The sequence below is a fragment of the Amborella trichopoda genome, chromosome 5 (assembly GCF_054954075.1).
Source record: "Amborella trichopoda isolate Santa Cruz 75 chromosome 5, AtrichopodaSantaCruz75HAP2 v2.0, whole genome shotgun sequence".
NCBI classification, from domain to species: Eukaryota; Viridiplantae; Streptophyta; class Magnoliopsida; order Amborellales; family Amborellaceae; genus Amborella; species Amborella trichopoda.
Window position 1 is genome coordinate 39,686,213 of NC_142340.1, and position 18,020 is coordinate 39,704,232.

General features: G+C 34.8%; 1 pseudogene across 18 annotated transcripts in view; it reads right to left on the bottom strand.

Moving 5' to 3' along the window:
- Window positions 1-429: 429 nt before the first annotated feature.
- LOC18433037 (uncharacterized) overlaps window positions 430-18,020 on the bottom strand; it is a 32,615-nt pseudogene continuing 15,024 nt past the window's right edge. For 4 of the 18 annotated variants that reach the window (XR_016056257.1, XR_016056261.1, XR_016056255.1 and 1 more), the window contains 2 exons: window positions 1,458-1,501; window positions 430-910 (listed from right to left, as the gene is read on the bottom strand). The product of XR_016056257.1 is annotated as an uncharacterized LOC18433037, transcript variant X3 (transcript). Of the gene's footprint in view, window positions 911-988; window positions 1,347-1,457; window positions 1,502-1,720; window positions 1,872-16,794; window positions 17,634-18,020 lie in introns of those variants that run through there. The other 14 variants (XR_016056264.1, XR_016056258.1, XR_016056266.1 and 11 more) reach the window with 9 other exon arrangements.

Below are 18,020 nucleotides of genomic sequence, written 5' to 3' on the forward strand. Positions count from 1 at the left end.
CCGGTTTTAAAGTTCTCACTTGACCATCTACTTCCATTTCAAAATGTTTATAAATTTGAAACATTTGCATTATTTAAGGTTAAAGAGAGAGAACCCGTAGGCTTTCAATAGCAAACAGACTAAACATTTGCATTATTTAAGGTTAAAGAGAGAACTCATAGGCTTTCAATAGCAAACACACTCTGCACTATTTAAGGTTAAAGAGAGAGAACTCATAGGCTTTCAATAGCTAACACAATTTTATTACACCTATATGCATTCAATAACAATGAGTACATGTGGAGAATAGATCACAGGTTCATTGGAGCCCAAGGAGATAAGACGTTCTACACCATTGATTTTCACAATTACCATGTTAAAATTCTAATTTCATTAATAATCTCAAATATGTCAATAACTTTTCTTCCTGATGCGTGTAAAAGATTGATCTAGCAAGTAAATGCAAAACAATACCATTACAAACAAGCTGATTTCAATCCACAATTTTTTAGTTGGTAATTTACATGTGCGAAATACCCTAAGTTACAAAGTAGAACCAAAGAAATGTAATTACAAGGAAGAGTTTTGTCAAAGATGAACCATCACCACATGTTTTTTGCTTTACATTTAGAAAAATCATTGCCTCTTACAATTTCAAGAATCCCTACATATTCTTTAATTTCCTCCCTGCAATCATTTTCAGCCTTTTCAAAGGATTTGGCTTTGAACTTCAAGATCCCCAGATAATGTAGGGAAAACTAGAGGGGAATCAAAGACGAATTGCCATTTGCAGTGCTCAGGCCTGTATCAGTGAAAATGTTTTCTTCTATTTGAATAGCCAGAATCTGATTTGGTTTAAGGAGCATTTTTATCGCTCACGAGGTGATCATGTCATCTTAGTCATCAATTATCCAAAAATTGATCCACAAATCTGAAACATAGAAACATGGTTCACTCAGCATCTAATGGCCAAAACATTGTGAGGATGGACAACATAGATAGTACTCAATTTTGCTAATGCCTAAAGCCTCCAAAATCATCAATAAAAGAAATGCAAAGACCAAAATAGTTTTAAAAGAAAGAAAAAGTAGAAATAGATGCCATGGAAAAGATCAAATAGACCACAGTAAAACTGGGACTCATCAAATATTAAGTTTAAAGCATGACTCTTTCTCCTGGCACCATTTGTTCATTATTTCCTGCCTAGTGCACATAGGGTACAATATACCACCTGAAGCTCTGAACACATATTTTGAGCTCTTACTCCACAGCCGCAAAGCCAAGAGATTGAGATGTATGAAGTGAAGACTATTATATTGCACATTGAGGGATGAGTCCAAGGTTCAAACCAGACACAGGATACACATCTACATCCATATATAGAAAAATTGAAACAAAAACCAGTTAAGAAATTAGAGGGAAAGCAATAACCAGCTTCAACAAGACTACTGACAAAATAAATAAATAAATTGACTTACCATCCCAAATATGCATAACCCACAAGCATACCCTTATCCAGTCCCTGTCAACCCCACAAAAGGAAGTAAACCGAATTATAAAACCAACACAAAACATCACAGATCAGCATACACATATAAACAATCGCTTAGAGACCAAATGATACAAAGAGGTTGCAGAGCCACCATCACAAAATCAAGTCATTTCACATGAGCATAAAACTAATAAGTTGGGGGACACACCCACACACGGACACACCCACACACACACACAAAGCATTAACCTGAATAGTTCATGTAGGCAAGAGCAGCATAAGCACCAGGTTTAGTACTTAGTGGAGGAGGGCTTGGGGTGAGGGGACTTGGCTATTACTACTCTGTCATCATCATTAGCCTGGGATTTTTTTAGGCTACCCATCCTTTGATCCAGAGCTCCTGAAAATCCGAGAACAGAACAGGGAAATTAGGGAAGTATCACCTTCCTTTGTATTAAAATGCCCCCGACTCTAGGTGGCCTAATCTCTAATAGGAACCAGTGATTCTCCAACAATCAGTTCAGTTACCCTAGAATAGGTAGCCTATCCATCGTTAATGGCGATTAAGGGAAAAACTAATAGCTTGTGAGGGTTTTTGTGAGGTTTTGAGGTGGGAAAAAGAGGAGAATCATTCCATGGAAAGTGGAGATGATCTCAAGTAGAATAGGATGAAAAAAGCAGATCACATAGCTCTTTAACAGATATATCGAATCATTAGACTTTACACTCTTTTGGAAGTGGTTTCATTTCTTCCCTCTCCACCTGCCACTCATCTCTCTCTCTCTGGAAGTGCTTTCATTTCATCCTCCTGCTAGTCTCTCTCTCTCTCTCTCTCTCAAAACCAAATCCTCCAAGATTGCAAGATGGAGAAAAATTAGCATTGCTCCATATCGCCTAAAATTCAAGTCCAACTTGATTTTATGAGGATCTTGATATAAAAGTCTTATCCAAAACTTCTGTGCCATGGATTGGTGCTATCATGAACATTTTTTAGCATGTTGACTTATAAAAAAATTGAATCTCAAAATATATTTTGATATCCAGATATTCAGGGGTCATCAAACATACCCTAATTATCATGTATAATCAAGATATTGAAAAATACTACTATCTCACAAGGCCTCAATAAGACTGTGTTTGAATATACAAATATCTCACATGGTAAGATATCGGTGTTTGAACATAAAAATATCTCACATGGGGTGTCATATTCTTACGTTATCTTACCACGTGAGAAAATTTGAAAAGGTGTCATATTCTTTACTTTTTTACTTGAAAATAAAAATTAACAAACCCAAAAAAGAACAATTTATCTTATTCCTCTGTATGCAAGAAAATCTTATTTACTTGGACTCTATTTTGTAACAATAAATTATTTTTCGAATCGACAGAGTATAATCATCATTATTTTTTAAATCAATATAAATTTTAATAAAATACACAAAAATGAAATGATCACAATCATTGCTTTTATGAAGATAATTTAGGAAGTCATGTCATTCACACAAGCAAATCATGTCATTCACTATCTCGCACAAAAAGAGATTTCCAATCAGCAAGGAGAGCAATAAAAAACCAAGGTTGTCATTAAATCAAACAAATTGGATAGTCATTAATGTGTGGTGAAGACTGACATACATACACAACAAAATGTGATACTTAATGTAGTAAAAATAAAAGATGACTAACACATAAATTCTAGTATGTGTTGCATAGATCATTTTTAGAGGGAGAGTTCCTCTTTTTGGCTTACCCAGCTAAGAGCAAAAGTGCACCAGCAGCATGTCCACAACCTTTTCAAAGTTTTAAGATGTTTCATAATACAAAAAGTAACAGCTTATCGACTCTTTTCTGTACGGACACCCAAAACTTCACTTGGTTATGTAGGGTTTTTGAGGATCCCTCACTTGTGGATTAAGAAATCCCAAATACTTGGATCCCAATCAAGATCGTGTACATAGTTGATTTCTTCTATAATAAAATACGAGCTGATCAAGAAAATGTTTTCAAGGTTAAGAGCTTGGTTCGGATAAACATACATTGATATTTATTACGTATATAGTTGTGATGATATATGGGAAAACATTGTATCCAAACATAAAACTATTTGTGTTCCCTCAGGTATATTCTATTTCGATTGAAAAATAAATATATAATTTATAAAAAATAAAAATTTAATTTTTTAAATTAAAAGTATTCATTTGCGATTAAAAATGAATTTCTAAATATTAGATCTAAAAAATAATTATCAATTACGATAGAATAATACTATTAGTATGCTCCCATCATAGCATGCCATACAAATTTAAACAACCAAAAAGAGTATAGCATTTATTGCCACATGACGTGGTAAAAGCAACAATAATTACTTTCGATTTTTTACAAAATGACCAACATCTTTAAAAAAAAAGACAATTGAGTCATTGACTATATAACAAAAATAATGGATGAAGCCTAGGCTTTATGAAAACAAAATAAAGCCTCACTTGAAATCCTCATTCCGAAAAGCACTTTCGTCATAAAAAATATCCATGATGCGCTGAAATCAATTTCCGACACCAACAACAAAACTTGAAACTCAAAAAATGCCATAGATCTAGCGGATCTGTAAACACTTATTTTTAGGGGACAATGGACGGTCTAGATGAATTATTGCAATATACACTTTTTTTAGAATTTGAAATGTACACAATGTTTTTAGAATTTGATGCGCTAATTTTTTATCACAACCATAGTGCTCAAGCCGATATTATCGATTTAAAGGCTTTCTAATTTTTTTATCACAACCATAATGTTCAAACCGATATTATCGATTTAAAGGCTTTCCAATGCTTGAATTACAATTTTTGATGAATTATGAGGTGAGAGTTTACATGTTTTGATAGGACTGCAGCGCTATCAAACCATTACATCATAAAATAAAAACTGATATCTAATTTCGTCAATTTACATTTATAACATTTCCTAATATTTGTTTAAAAATATATACTTATATACACAAGGTAAAATTTATTAATTATCGTCATTAGAAGGAAAAGATAATAAAATATCTAATTATTTGGAACAAAGTATTTCACTGATCTATAATTTCTCGAGTGAAAATTCTCTAAAACAAAATTCATTTTTATATAAAGCAAATATGCTACAAGTAATTTTAATTTGCACATTACTCTCATATTACAAGTTAAATGATGAATATTTAGAATATAAAATAATTTCATTTTATGAGCAATTTCACTTTAGGAGCAATTTTGAAAGATAAAAAATTAAAATCTTAATTAATAAACAAAAAGTGAATTTAAATTTATAATTATACAATATGATGAATTGGGGGAGCTCAGGTATGATTGCTTCTTTTTTTAATTACCATTGTTTATTTGAAAATACAAGAACTTTTATCATTTTAAAAAAAATTCTTTTACATGTTATAATTTTCTTAAGCGAACTTCTCTAAAATAAACATGGGTTTTATAATAAATTTCCACGAATACTAAGAAAATTATACTTTTTTATATTTATTTTAAAAACTATAAATTTCTTATAACAATGATTTCAAATTTAATTAAAAAAAAGTTTAAAGTTATGAATATAAGTTAAATTTTATAGTTGGGCAATGTCATACTTAATAAACAAAAATATATTTAAATAAATTTTTATTCATAAATCGAATTATTTTTTGTAAATAATATACAAAAAGATCACACATTTTCTTTATTTACTTTGCACTTTAGCAATGAAATAAATAGGTGTATATATCTACCCAACTCAATGTATCAAAAAGCATTAGGTGGGTCCTAGGCGGCCTGGGGGGTCCAGGCCGCCCAGCGCCTAGGCGAGAGCCCAAAACCTGGGCGGTTGCCAGTTGAAATTTAAAAAAAGTAAAAACCGTAGCAAATTATTACCAATATAATACCATATTCCAAGTTCAAAAAAAAAAAAGATAGACGTTGAGAAGAGAATTTTGATAATCTATATTGTTAAAACAGTAAATTGTAAAACCATACAAGTGTAGATAGGATATAAAAGTCAACACTCAACACAACAGACAATTAGAAAATATACAATATAACAAAAGTCAACACTCATGACTCAAAACAACAGTCAACAACAGACTCAACACTCCACACTAAGAGGCAAGAGTCTTCAGTCGTCGTCATCGTTGTCGTCGTCGTCATCATCATCATCATCATCATCATCATCATCATCATCACCATCATCATCATCATCTTCATCATCATCATCATCATCGGAAGGAATATCAATAGGACAAGCCTCATCATATGCATCAAAGTCGAGGTCATCATCATCAGAGTCATCTCCCTCTTCAATATAACACTCGTCCTCTTCTGTTTCTTCTGAATCTGCCTCTTCCACCTCCTCTACTTCTACCTTCCTCTTACTAGTCTATCCAGATAAGGCCCTAGGAGTCTTGGCTGCTCTACCCTTTTCTTTGTGCTTCTCTGAACTCAAATATTGTATAATTTTCTCCTTGATAGCCTTATAAACATTTTTACAATAGGCAACATTCCACTTAGTACCAGCAAGTTGTTTTTAAACCGATAACTACCTCCCATTAGTATCCTTTCCACAATAATTACATTTAATAGGATTTTTATCACTTGGATTCAGGTTATAACCATACTTCCAACCCGGATCACCACTCCATCTAGAACCTGGAGAAAATACTTCCATAGAACAAGGCTTATTTTCATTCTTTTCTGGTTCTTCAAAATTCAAAAGATGTCTAATCTCATCCCGAACTGCTTTAGGAACCTTTGTACAAGAAACAACATTACCTCTGACACCAACAAGATGTTTTTTTGAATCGGCTAATACTCCCATTGATATCTTTTTCACAAAAATTACATCTTATACAATTTTTATTGGGTTGTACCCATACTTCCAACCCAGATCACTTTTTCTAGGAGTAGCAGAAATAGATCTATGATAAGGATTTTGTTCTTGTTTTTGTTTTACATAACTTATAAATTGCTTAATCTCTTCTCTGATAGCTTCAGGAACATTTTTTACAAGAGGCAACATCCCCCTAATACGGGTAATATGTTTCTTAAACCGGTTTATGCCTCCTTTTGTATCTTTTTCACAAAAATTGCATCAAACGCAATTTTTGTCATTTGGATTCAAATTGTATCCATATTTCCAACCCAGCTATCCACTCCGACTAACTCCTGAAGAAGATATCTAGAAGTAAAACAAGCAATCTAAAGTTGCACTTACTTTGGTTGCTCGAACTCCGAACTTTGAGAAACACTTCGATGATTCGATCCAATGAAATGTAGTTTTTTGGAGGTTTCTTTCTCTCTAAAATGGTTTCTTGGGGTGTTCAGGTTTCAAATGAACCTAAAACTCATCTTTCTAAACTTTTATATCTTTAAAAAAAAGAAAAAAAAAAAAAATACTTTTCCACCTTTGAGCGGGGCGCAGGCCTTGGGCAGCCCCAAGGCTGGGCGCTGGGTGGCCGCCTAGGCAGCCGCCCAAGGACCACCGCCCAGTAGTTTGGCCACCTAGGCCTGGGCGTTGCTCCCAGGCCTTCTGGACCGCCTAGGCACTGGGCGGTCCGCTTTTTTGAACAACGACCCAACTTTACAATGTCAATGTATAAGACTTTACAAGTATTCATAAATAGAATTATTTTTTTATAAATAGTATACAAAAAGATCACACATTTTCTTTTATTTACTTTGCACTTTAGTAATGAAATAAATAGGTGCATATACCTACCCAAATTTTCCAATATAGATGTATAAGACTTTAGAAGCTCATATATAACTTAAATAATAATAATATCATTATAAAATGTCAATAGGTCATGTATTTCCTCATATATGTGATCCCTCAACTAAAAATCCTATGTCTAATTTTTAAACAACTAAAATTTCAATTCTTTTCTTTAAAATATTCATTGGATGATAGATCCTTAAATTTTAGAACTATGAAATGCTATTAAGAGAAAAAGTATTTATCAAATTAGAAGATTAAAATCATAATTTTTAAACCAGTTTTAAATAAATTTACATTCTTGATAACTTTTTTAAAATAAATTTGGCACAAGCTGAGTGGGTAACACAACATAGTGCCATCACATAAATGACACATTGTACTAATGTAAAATTAATTAAAGTCAAGACCTACAAGGGAATCTAGCAAAACCAAAATAAAGAACTTCCATTGTTTAACTTCTAGGCAATACAACACACATGCCCATTTAAACGCTGTAATGAGAAAATTCTATGAAGTTTAAATAAATTCTACATTTATTTTAACTTCTTAAAAATAAATTTTATAAAAGTTGAATGGGTAACACAACATAGTGCTACTAAAAAAATAACGCATTACACTGTTCTAAGTAGAATTTTACTTAAAATTACTGAACAAACGCACCTTCAATCTTTGATGAGCGGCCAAATTATTGTAAAATAAAATTCTTTTAAAACAATAGAATGTATACTTTTATTATGAAATTATTGTATTGTAAATTATATTCCTATTAGGTTATTCATTTATCATTTTTCATATATTGTAGTTGAATAAATCTATAACATCAAAATAGTAAACTTCTCATTTATATGTAATTTATAAATATAGAACAAAAAATATATAAGTTTATAAATATATATTTGTAAATTATAACTAATAACTTATAAATTTAAATTTATTTTTTATAAGTTATAATTTATAAATTACTACTTATAATTAGAATAAACTCTTAAAAAAGTTGATTAATAAATCTAAATGGTTTAAAAAATACAACATTAATTATAGATAGACCTGCAATATAGTATGCGAAAACCACAATAAAAAACTTCTAATCTTCTGAGCAATTAAAGCATAAAGCCCCTACGTCAGAGTACAATGTACATGTCCTTTTAAAATTTATAATGAAATAGTAAGTTTATTTTAAATAATTCTACATTCATATTAACTTCTTTAAAATAAACTTCACACAAGTCAAGCGGCTAGCACAACATAGTGCCAACGCAAAAATGACACATTACACTGCTATGAAATTAATTAAATATAAAACCTAGATTAACTTCTACATTTAAATTCTACAATAAAATAATGTGTCCACTTTAAATAAATGCTACATTTATGTTAATTTCTTGAAAAAGTTGTGGGTTGTACCAAATAATGGCATCATAAAAATGACGCATTTAACTGCTTTAGGCAATAGTTTACCTAAGACTAATACTTTTTAAAAATAATTCAATACAAGTCAAGAGGGTCGCACAACATAGTGCCACCACAAAAAAAGACATGTTCCACTATTCTAAATAGTAGTTTACTTCAGATTAATATTAGTTGAATGTTGACTTTAAATCTTAATAAATTATTTATCTTTTTATAAGTATAATATCAATTTATCAGTCAAATTATAAAATTTTAGTTTTTAAGTTTCATTTATTCTAATTCAATATAAGTTACATAGGTTATTCTTATATGTTCTTACAATAGAAAATTTTAACTATTGCTTTCCACTTGGTATCTCTACAGCCACTTAGCGTTGATATCTGAACTCATCACACAAGTTAAGCTGGCAACGCAACATATCACCACAACAAACATCTCTTAGGACATCTTATGATTTTTTACCCAAAATTTACATCCTATGATAAAATTTGACAGTGCACCGTACTTTGATTGTTTAAGGTTGCAACCTCATGTAAACCAAACCCTTATTGAAAACCTTCAAATTTCAGCAGATTGGCGAGCTCATTGGACGTCCTCCAATATGCTTCTAAGAGACATCCATATCCCTGCAAATGCATGCAATTTCATCAAAGATCGAAGCTAAGTACCAAGGAGGTGCTGAAGTCCCCGATGCCCAAGAAATAATGTTATGTGCATCTCCTTCCACTATCAATTGTGAACCCCAGGAAAGATTAAAGTTTTTGAGACCCAACAGCAAGGCCATGGCTTCAGCAAATTGGGAATCCTTATGGCTGAGGTGCTCAACATAAGTAAAGAGGACCTTGCAATGATGGTCCCTAAAGACACCTCCGGCTCCTGCTGGGCCGGGATTTCCCATGAACAACCATCAAAATTGAGTTTGACGATACCCTCAAGAGGTGGCAGCCAGTTGTATGGTATTTGCCTCTTTTGGGGTTGGTGATGAGAATTTATTCCCAATGAGTAACAAGGTGTTCACCGCGATGCCCGAGAAGGCCTTATGGTTGGAGGCCCAGAAGGTTACCATAGAGGTAAACTTGTGAACGAGGGTGTCAATGGATTTGCCACATCATTTCTCTCTCTTCAAAGCCTATGCAAGCTTAGAAATGCTTTGAGGACCATGTTTCCTTCAGAGCAGTGGAGTAAACGTCAATGGTCAAAGCATCAAGATGGGAGAAAGACTTAACATACTATTCTCATCTTTTTGGGATCAGGTATATCATACATTGGAAGTGGCTAGCCCTTTAGTGAGAGTGCTTAGATTGATCTATGGTGAAGCGAAGCCCACCATGGGCTACATACATGAGGAAATGACTAGGGCAAGAGAAGAGGTAAAAAATGTTTGAAAGGATTATGAAAAGAAATGCAAGACTATACTTGAAAATATTAATAGGAGATGGGATAACTAGCTTCACAGGTACCTCCATTTAGTCGGTTACTTTCTAAATCCATCTCTTCACTGCAAGCACCCATCCATTAAGTAAGCTCATATAATAAATGGTAGGTTCTTAGATGTGCTTGAGAGGTTGGTCCTTGACAAAGATATCCAAGATGAGATCCACAACCATGAATTGATCAAGTTCAAGTTAGCATTGAGAAACTTTATGAGAGAGATTGTTGCTCGAAACATGGACATTACATATCCAAGTAAAGGCCAAAAAGTGCCCTTTCTAGTTTGTTTACTTTACAGTCTTTTACTTGTATAGTTCCATTGTTATAACTAATTAAATATTTATCTAAATTATTACATGTTATATAGCTGCATTGTGGGAATTATATGAAAGCGAGACACCAAATCTACAATGTCTAGCTATTCGAGTATTGAGTCTCACATGTAGCTCATCTGGTTGCGAACGCAATTGGAGTGCATTTCAGCATGTAAATCCTTAATCCTTATTTTAGGGATTTCAAATTTCAATTTTTTAATAAGAAGAGTAAAATGTAGAAACAAGAAATAACATGTTACTTTTGCTTGTTTCCTTGTTCTGTACCACATCTCCATACCACAAAAAGAAATAGGTTAGAGAAAACAAAGTTGAATGATTTAGTTTACGTGAGATATAACAAGCGGCTTAGGGAGAGGTATAAAAAGCACATGGATCTCAACCCAATTCGATTGTATGAACCTAATGGTGAGTGCACAAGTGAGTGAACCATAGATCCACGAGCAGAGCGCGTGTTCGAGGGTGAGAATCTTACTTAGCTTGATATCGAGCTAGCTGCAGCGGCAAATGAAGAAGTATGGATCCAGCCGCATATCAGTTCCAGAGGTCAAGGAGTAGGAGGCTAACTTAGAGGAGACCGCGGAAAAAGAAGAATATGTGGAGGCTGCGCAGATGATAATGATGATGATAATGCGCATGGAGACTCTCTTAATAACTTGTCTTATTAAGATTTGAGATTTAGAGTCTCAGGACTTGAGAAAAGACGATGATTTGTCTTGACTTGCAAACTCTTAAATCTTTATAGACCTTTAGTTAGTAACTTTAAAGTTTGCAGTTGCAACTTTGTGATTGTAGTTTTTGAATGTTTACGAATTATGATAATATGATGTCTTCTAAGTTCTATTGTCTTCTATAAAGTTAGATTTAGGTTTCAAGTTTCAAGTTTCTACTTTCCAAAGTTTTATATGATCTATCAGGGGATAGTGGATACAGAATCCCCTATAGCTGATACCCTTGGAGTTAGTGAATAAATAAAATACCTATTATCACATAAATCACCCCCTATATTTTTTATACATTAGCATATTTTTTGAAATTTTTAGGAATCTTTTATATTTATTGATTGCAACGGGTTAATGCACCTACATATGGACCGCATCGGTCCCCTAACCACATCGGGACCGCATCCCACATTCTAAAACACTGGTATCCATTGAACTTTGTTATTTATTGTTTTCTTAAGATAAATCTTAGCCCTGTACACACCTTGTGCTCAGATTCCAATTGTAGGGTTCTTAGGAGCCCCTCACTTACAAAACCAAAAATCCCAAATACCAGGATCCCACCTAAGATCATGTACATAGTTGGCCAAATGCAATATAGATGAATACAACCATAAATCCGAAGAAATAAGGCAAAAACAAAATCAAACCACACCGACACACGATATATGTAATTCACCTCGTAGGGCTACGTCTACAAACTCGGCAAGTAGAAAGCCACTTTCACAATGAACATTACCATTTTGGGTTACAAGAGAAAATACCTCTCTCGAAACATTGGTAAAAACCTCACTGACCTTCCCTTCTAAACCCACTCTCTCAATCAAGCAACATCGTCGATCACCCACAACTTTCCCACTGCTAACCGCTACTGGAAAGAGCACCTTGAGAGCAACTCGAGAGACTCTCTCTCTAGAAGTGGAAATTAAACCAACCCAAAATCTCATGCGAATATTGCATCTCTCTAGGATGTCATTTCTCTCACTCTTGAAGACCCATCTCTTTCTTGAAGATCCCTCCCATGAAACTCAAAGGGGTGACCCTCAAAAGGATAAATCAGTGTTCTAAAAGGCAGACTGCTTAGTGCCTAGGCGGCCGCCTAAGCGGTCCAGAGGGTTGAGCGAGGCAGCCCAAATAGACAGCCTGCCCTTGGGCCGCCTAGGCACTAGGGAACCTGCCTAGATGAGCGTCCACCCCTGAGCGGCCATCTAAGGCTTCACGCCGGCCCAAGGGAGGAAATGCCCCTAGTTGAGGGGCATTTTTGGGGTTTTTTTTTTTTTTAAAAAAGGGATAAGGGTGGGATTTAGGTTCATTTGAAGCCTAAACCCCATTAGAGCCTATTTTAGAGAGAGAAAAACCTAAAAAAACTAATTTCTGGGCATCCAACTTTTCTTTCTACTAAGCCTATTTCGTAAGTTCCCTGCATTAAAACCTCTTTTAGGTAATACAACTTTTCTTTCTACTAGGCTGCCCAGGTTTTGGGCATCCTCTAGGCACCGCCCAGTGCTTTTTGAAACACTGGGATAAGTATTATATCTTTCTTGACTCCTTAAATAGAGATCACTTTCTTGCTTCTCAAGAAAGCCCCTTTTTCTAACTATAACACCCTTAATCTTTACAAGAAAATATAGATATGGGGATTTGGCTATCACCAAACGCAACAATATCTTCCTTGATAGCAAAATCACTATAATTGCCTTGTCGACCTCCATTGAATTAATTTCTTCTCACTTGCCTCTATTACAAAATTTTCATAAACACTTTGCCTTCAAATTTCTCCACCTCAAACCTGATATCTGTCAAACTTTGCTATTCATCTTTTTCTTCATATAAGCCTAGCCCATATACACCATATGCTCGAATACCAATATTAGGGTTCTCAAGAACCCCTCACTTGTGGAACCAAAAATCCCAAATATTGGGATCCCACCCAAGATCATGTATATAGATGGCCAAATGTAATATAGATAAATACAATCATAAACAGAAGAAATACAGCTAAAAACCACACCATGATACAGGATATACGTGGTTGACCCTATAGAGCTACGTCCACAATCTTGCTAAGTAGAAATCCACAATCACAATGAAGATTACCTATTTTGGTTACAAGAGATAATTCATCTCTCTAAACGTTGGTAAAAACCTCACCAAACTTCCCTTCTAAACCTGCTCTCTCTACCAAGCGTCGATCACCCACATCTTTCCCATCGCTATATCGCTACCGGAAAGAGCACCTTGAGAGAAACCCGAGAGACTATCACTCACTAGAAGTAGAAACCAAACCAACCCAAAATCCCATGGGAATATCGTCTCTTTAGGAGACTTCTCTCTCTTCTAGAGACCCATCTCTTTCTTGGAGATCCCTTCCCATGAATCCCAAAGGGGTTATCTTCAAAAGCATAAGTATTATGTCTTCCATGACTCTCATATAAAGATCACTTTCTTGCTTCCCAAGACAGCCCCTATTATTTTTTTTAAGACATGTTAACTTTTATATATATATAAGATTTATATAAGTATCCAAAAATGGCATCCCACAAGTTGGGTGCTCTGTATCTATCAAAAAATGGCAGCCCACAAGTTGGGTGCTCGGTATACAGTCATCAAAAAAGACAAGGGGGAGAGGAGAGAAGTGTGGGGAAAGCGTGATACAACAGAAAGACAGAGAGAGAGAGAGAGAAAGAGGGAAAGAAATGAAAAGAAAATGCCCCTCAAATGCTTTACAAATACTAACAGAAAAACAAGTAAAAATACAAGGGTGATTCCTCTTGAGCATCTCGGCACCAAAATTTGCTAGCAAAGCCTTTTTCCGCAACAAAACAATTCCAAGTGAGGTAAGGATTAGGGCTTCAGCAACAGAAGCTCAAGATGTTTCGAATTGTAGCTGCATCTTCTAGTCTGACTTGAAAAGTTACCAAGACCCACAGAGATCAATTGCTGCGACCTTAGAGGATTGAGCATAGAGGGGAGAGAGAGAGAGCTAGAGGTAGTCCTAAAACCAATATGGTTAAAAGATTAGAACTACAATAATACCCTTAATCTTTAGAAGTAGTCCGAAAAGATATGGGAACTTATGGCCTCACTGCAGGTATGGCGTTTAATAGAGTAGAATGGCAGACCAGGATTCATAAAACTAACCCACCCAATCAATTGGGAAAAAGCTATGATGCTGATGCTGATGATGATGATGACGACCTTTAATCTTTAGAAGGAAATATAGGTATGGTGATTTGGTTATCACCAACCCAACAAATGCAAGACTCTGACACGTCAAGCCATTTATGAAATGATATAAGATTTTAGTAATGAATACAAAGATAAATTTATAGTCCCCCATCTCCAACCAAGTACGTACTCTCTAGAAATGTTTTGTGCAACGTGCACAACGCAATCCACAGTGTACAGTGTACATTGAAAATATATATCTATCCTAAATAATATATTTATCATCTTCATATCATAAATATAAAAAAAAATCTCTTTGCGATAGATATATATATATATATATATATATATATATATATATATATATATATATATATATATATATATATTAAAGATTTTAAACAATTTAAAAAAAATTCAAGTAGATGAGTTCCCCTAGGCTACTCGGACCGACTCCTTCCTGAGTCCGATAACTCAAGAGAGTTTTCAAAAGTTTACACTCAGAAGCCCACTTGTCTGCTCTACTTCGGTTTCCCACTTAAAATTCTTCATATTTTACTATGAATTGTTTATTATGAAATGCATCCATTTAAAAAGAGAACATTAGGAAATGCATTCAATATTCTTACTCTTCCTCACCGTTTTCCCCTTCCAGATATTTGTTCACCACTTCCCTCTTGTTTCGATGCCACACTCTCTCTACTATTAGCATGGCTTGGCAAAAGCAACAATGCATCGATTTTTTTTCTCATGTTCTTTATTTCATTTTTTATCATCCGTCAATGTGCAGATAATTCCCAAATGCTTGTCAAGCTCAAGCATGGTTTGATATTAGAAACAGAGAAATTTCATGCTTAAAGACTTGAGGTACAAGCAATTTGTTCATGGAGTGGCCTCACTTGTAATGAAGATGCCCTGAGTAGTTTCCCTCAATGTTTTCTTCCTCCCTCTCCATGCCCGCCACCTCAGGGACCTTGGTCTCGTCAACAAACTCATCAATCTCAACCTTTCTGACAGTAATCTCACCAAAAACACTCCCACCCAAAATTGGAACCTCACTTCTCTCTTCTTTTTTTTTATGAAGACCTCACTTCTCTCTGTTATCTAAACATCTCCAACAATTGTTTCTCTAGTGACTTTCTGGTGAACTTTTTGGAGTTGCATGAGCTCAAGGTTCTTGACGCCTACAACAACAATTTCTCAGGCCCTCTTCCTCTCAAGCCAACTTTGCTCAAAAAATTGTCACCTCCATCTTGGTGGAAGCTACTTAAGCGATGAGATTCCAACCAGTTCTTCAAGAATACAGAGCTTGGAGGTCACTCAATGAATAGTGATTTTCTGTACCCCAAGCTTTTAAGCATGAGGGTTTCTCTTGTTCTAATATCAAGCCATGCGTGGGCTAGACAAGAACTCAAAAATCATCTGTACATTGACAGATGATGAGACATGAAGCAAAAAACAGGGGAGAGAAAGAAAACCGATGCATTGCCACATTCAGCTTTAACTTGTAGAGTCGTTCCAGAAAATTGTTCTTTTGTTTTTCAACTTCATCTTCTTTCTGTTTCCGTTTGTCATGGCTAATTCATCTGACTTTGAACAGTCTCATAGTCCTTGGCATGAGAAGAATGAACCAGGCTTTTGAGGATCCTAGTAAAGATGTTTCGAAGGAACCTATCCCTAGTGACAATTATGAGTACAACAATGAGGTTCCATAGAGGAACCAATTTCCAAACACCGGTCTCCACTATATACACATATCAATGTCTTTGTGCATTCCTTAACATCTCTTGAACGAGGATCCCAACTTCATGAATACCGTATCTAACATAACAGAAACCCCGCTTCTGAAACCAGGGATATTAGATATTTCAATCAACAATATCAAATCTAACATTATTAAGACCATGTTCCCATACTCTGGGAACCTCCGGTCATGATCCTAAAGGATGTTATTTTTCATCATGATGGACCTTGTTTCCTAAAGGATTTCGATCAAGATCCCTATTAAATGAGATCTTAAATATTTGAGCAAGCTCCCTGAAATTTCGAACCGTGTTCATTGGCTATCCTTGTTTGGCATCATAGGACCGTGATCCTGGATCGGGACAATGGACTAGTCCACACAATCCTAGTTTCTAGGACCAAGACTAAGAATGGGCTCTCCATATGTATTTGATGAAGGAAAGGACAACTTATATCTATCTGCAGAATGGGCTCTCCATATGCACTGGTAAAGGAAAGGACAACTTATATCTATATGCTTCCCATAATAGGGAAAATCCTCAGTACATATTATACAAGGCACGAAAACAATCAATGGAAAAACATAACACAAATGTCAAACTTAATTGATAGAGTAATGACACAAAAAGAAGACTGATGGAGAAAGAAAACTGACGTGGTACACACTCTACACTAGTGCTCCCCTTTCAAAGACACGATGAATCGACAAATGAAACCATCATCTAGTTATTTTAAAGTTCATTACTTCAGGGGGGAAAAAAAACAAAAAAAAAAGGAAACACAAAAATATGTATCATAGTATTTCATTGTAGAAGATCCAAAACTGTCTACATTTTAACAATAGAAGTTAAGAACAACATTGGACTGTGAGTCAGGAGTGAAGACCAAGAGCATTCTTGCAATATTCTAGAAAAAAAGAAGTGCTCTCAATCACACGTGCCATGTCCGCAATTACACCAATTTTCTATGCTTGCTTTGACATTGTCACACCAATTTCTGCCACTGTAAAAGATTGGATAATCAACACTCCATCCATGACCTCCTGTTCCTTTGCAATAAGGAAGTCATTCACATTCAGCTCTTGAAATGCCCCAAGGTTGAAACAATCACACTGTCAGTACGAGAGTATTCTATTTCAGTCTTGGAGGGAAGATATTCATTCTAAAAGGTTTCCTAATTGAGCCCATTAACCAAACAAACCCAATGACTTTCCACAATGACCAACTATTGTTCCCCTTGGAATCTACAAAAGTCCTTCCAAGTTCATGTAAGTGTCAATGACGTTGAAATAACTTCAGTAGTAGAGTTCAGTTAGGATTGTAGGTAGGGGGTGGATAATGTCCCATTAGACAGTTTGAATGCGGGGTTGAAGGTTGCGTTTTTTTTTTGTTTTTTCTTTTTTGAGAATGAGGTTGAAGGTTGCATTAACTCATAATTGAAAATCAATACAAGTAGATTGCAAACAGACCAAAATATTTGTTGGTTGCAATAATAGCCACAAATTTTAAAATAACTGCATTTCATGAAATCTTAAGCATCAAAACATAAATCCAATCCATCATTATATTCTTCTTTCCCTTTGATATGGCAATCCAGTGCTATACTGTCAACCACCTAAAAGCAGCATCATGAAAATCAGGCGTGTCACATATAAAAGAAATGCTTCAAATCCAACCCAGGAAAGCACACAAATTAGTCAAGTCAAACATAATGAACCACAAAAAATTTACGGATATCTATAAATATATAGGAGCCAACATGAGGCAGCCAGATTTTTCGTCAGAGAAACTGTCCTTGCTCCCAGGTTTTGCATGTTTTATCTTGATAACGCATTTAACTTCTTACTTTTATGTTTTGACATGAAAGTAGAAAGATTTACTACTCTAGGATCTTTGTTGTTCATAATGGATGAAAACTCTGTTATTCAAAGATTTCAGGAACATAGTCTATTTTCCTTTATCATAAGCACTGATTTCCAAAGGTAATTTTGAAGGTCTTTTG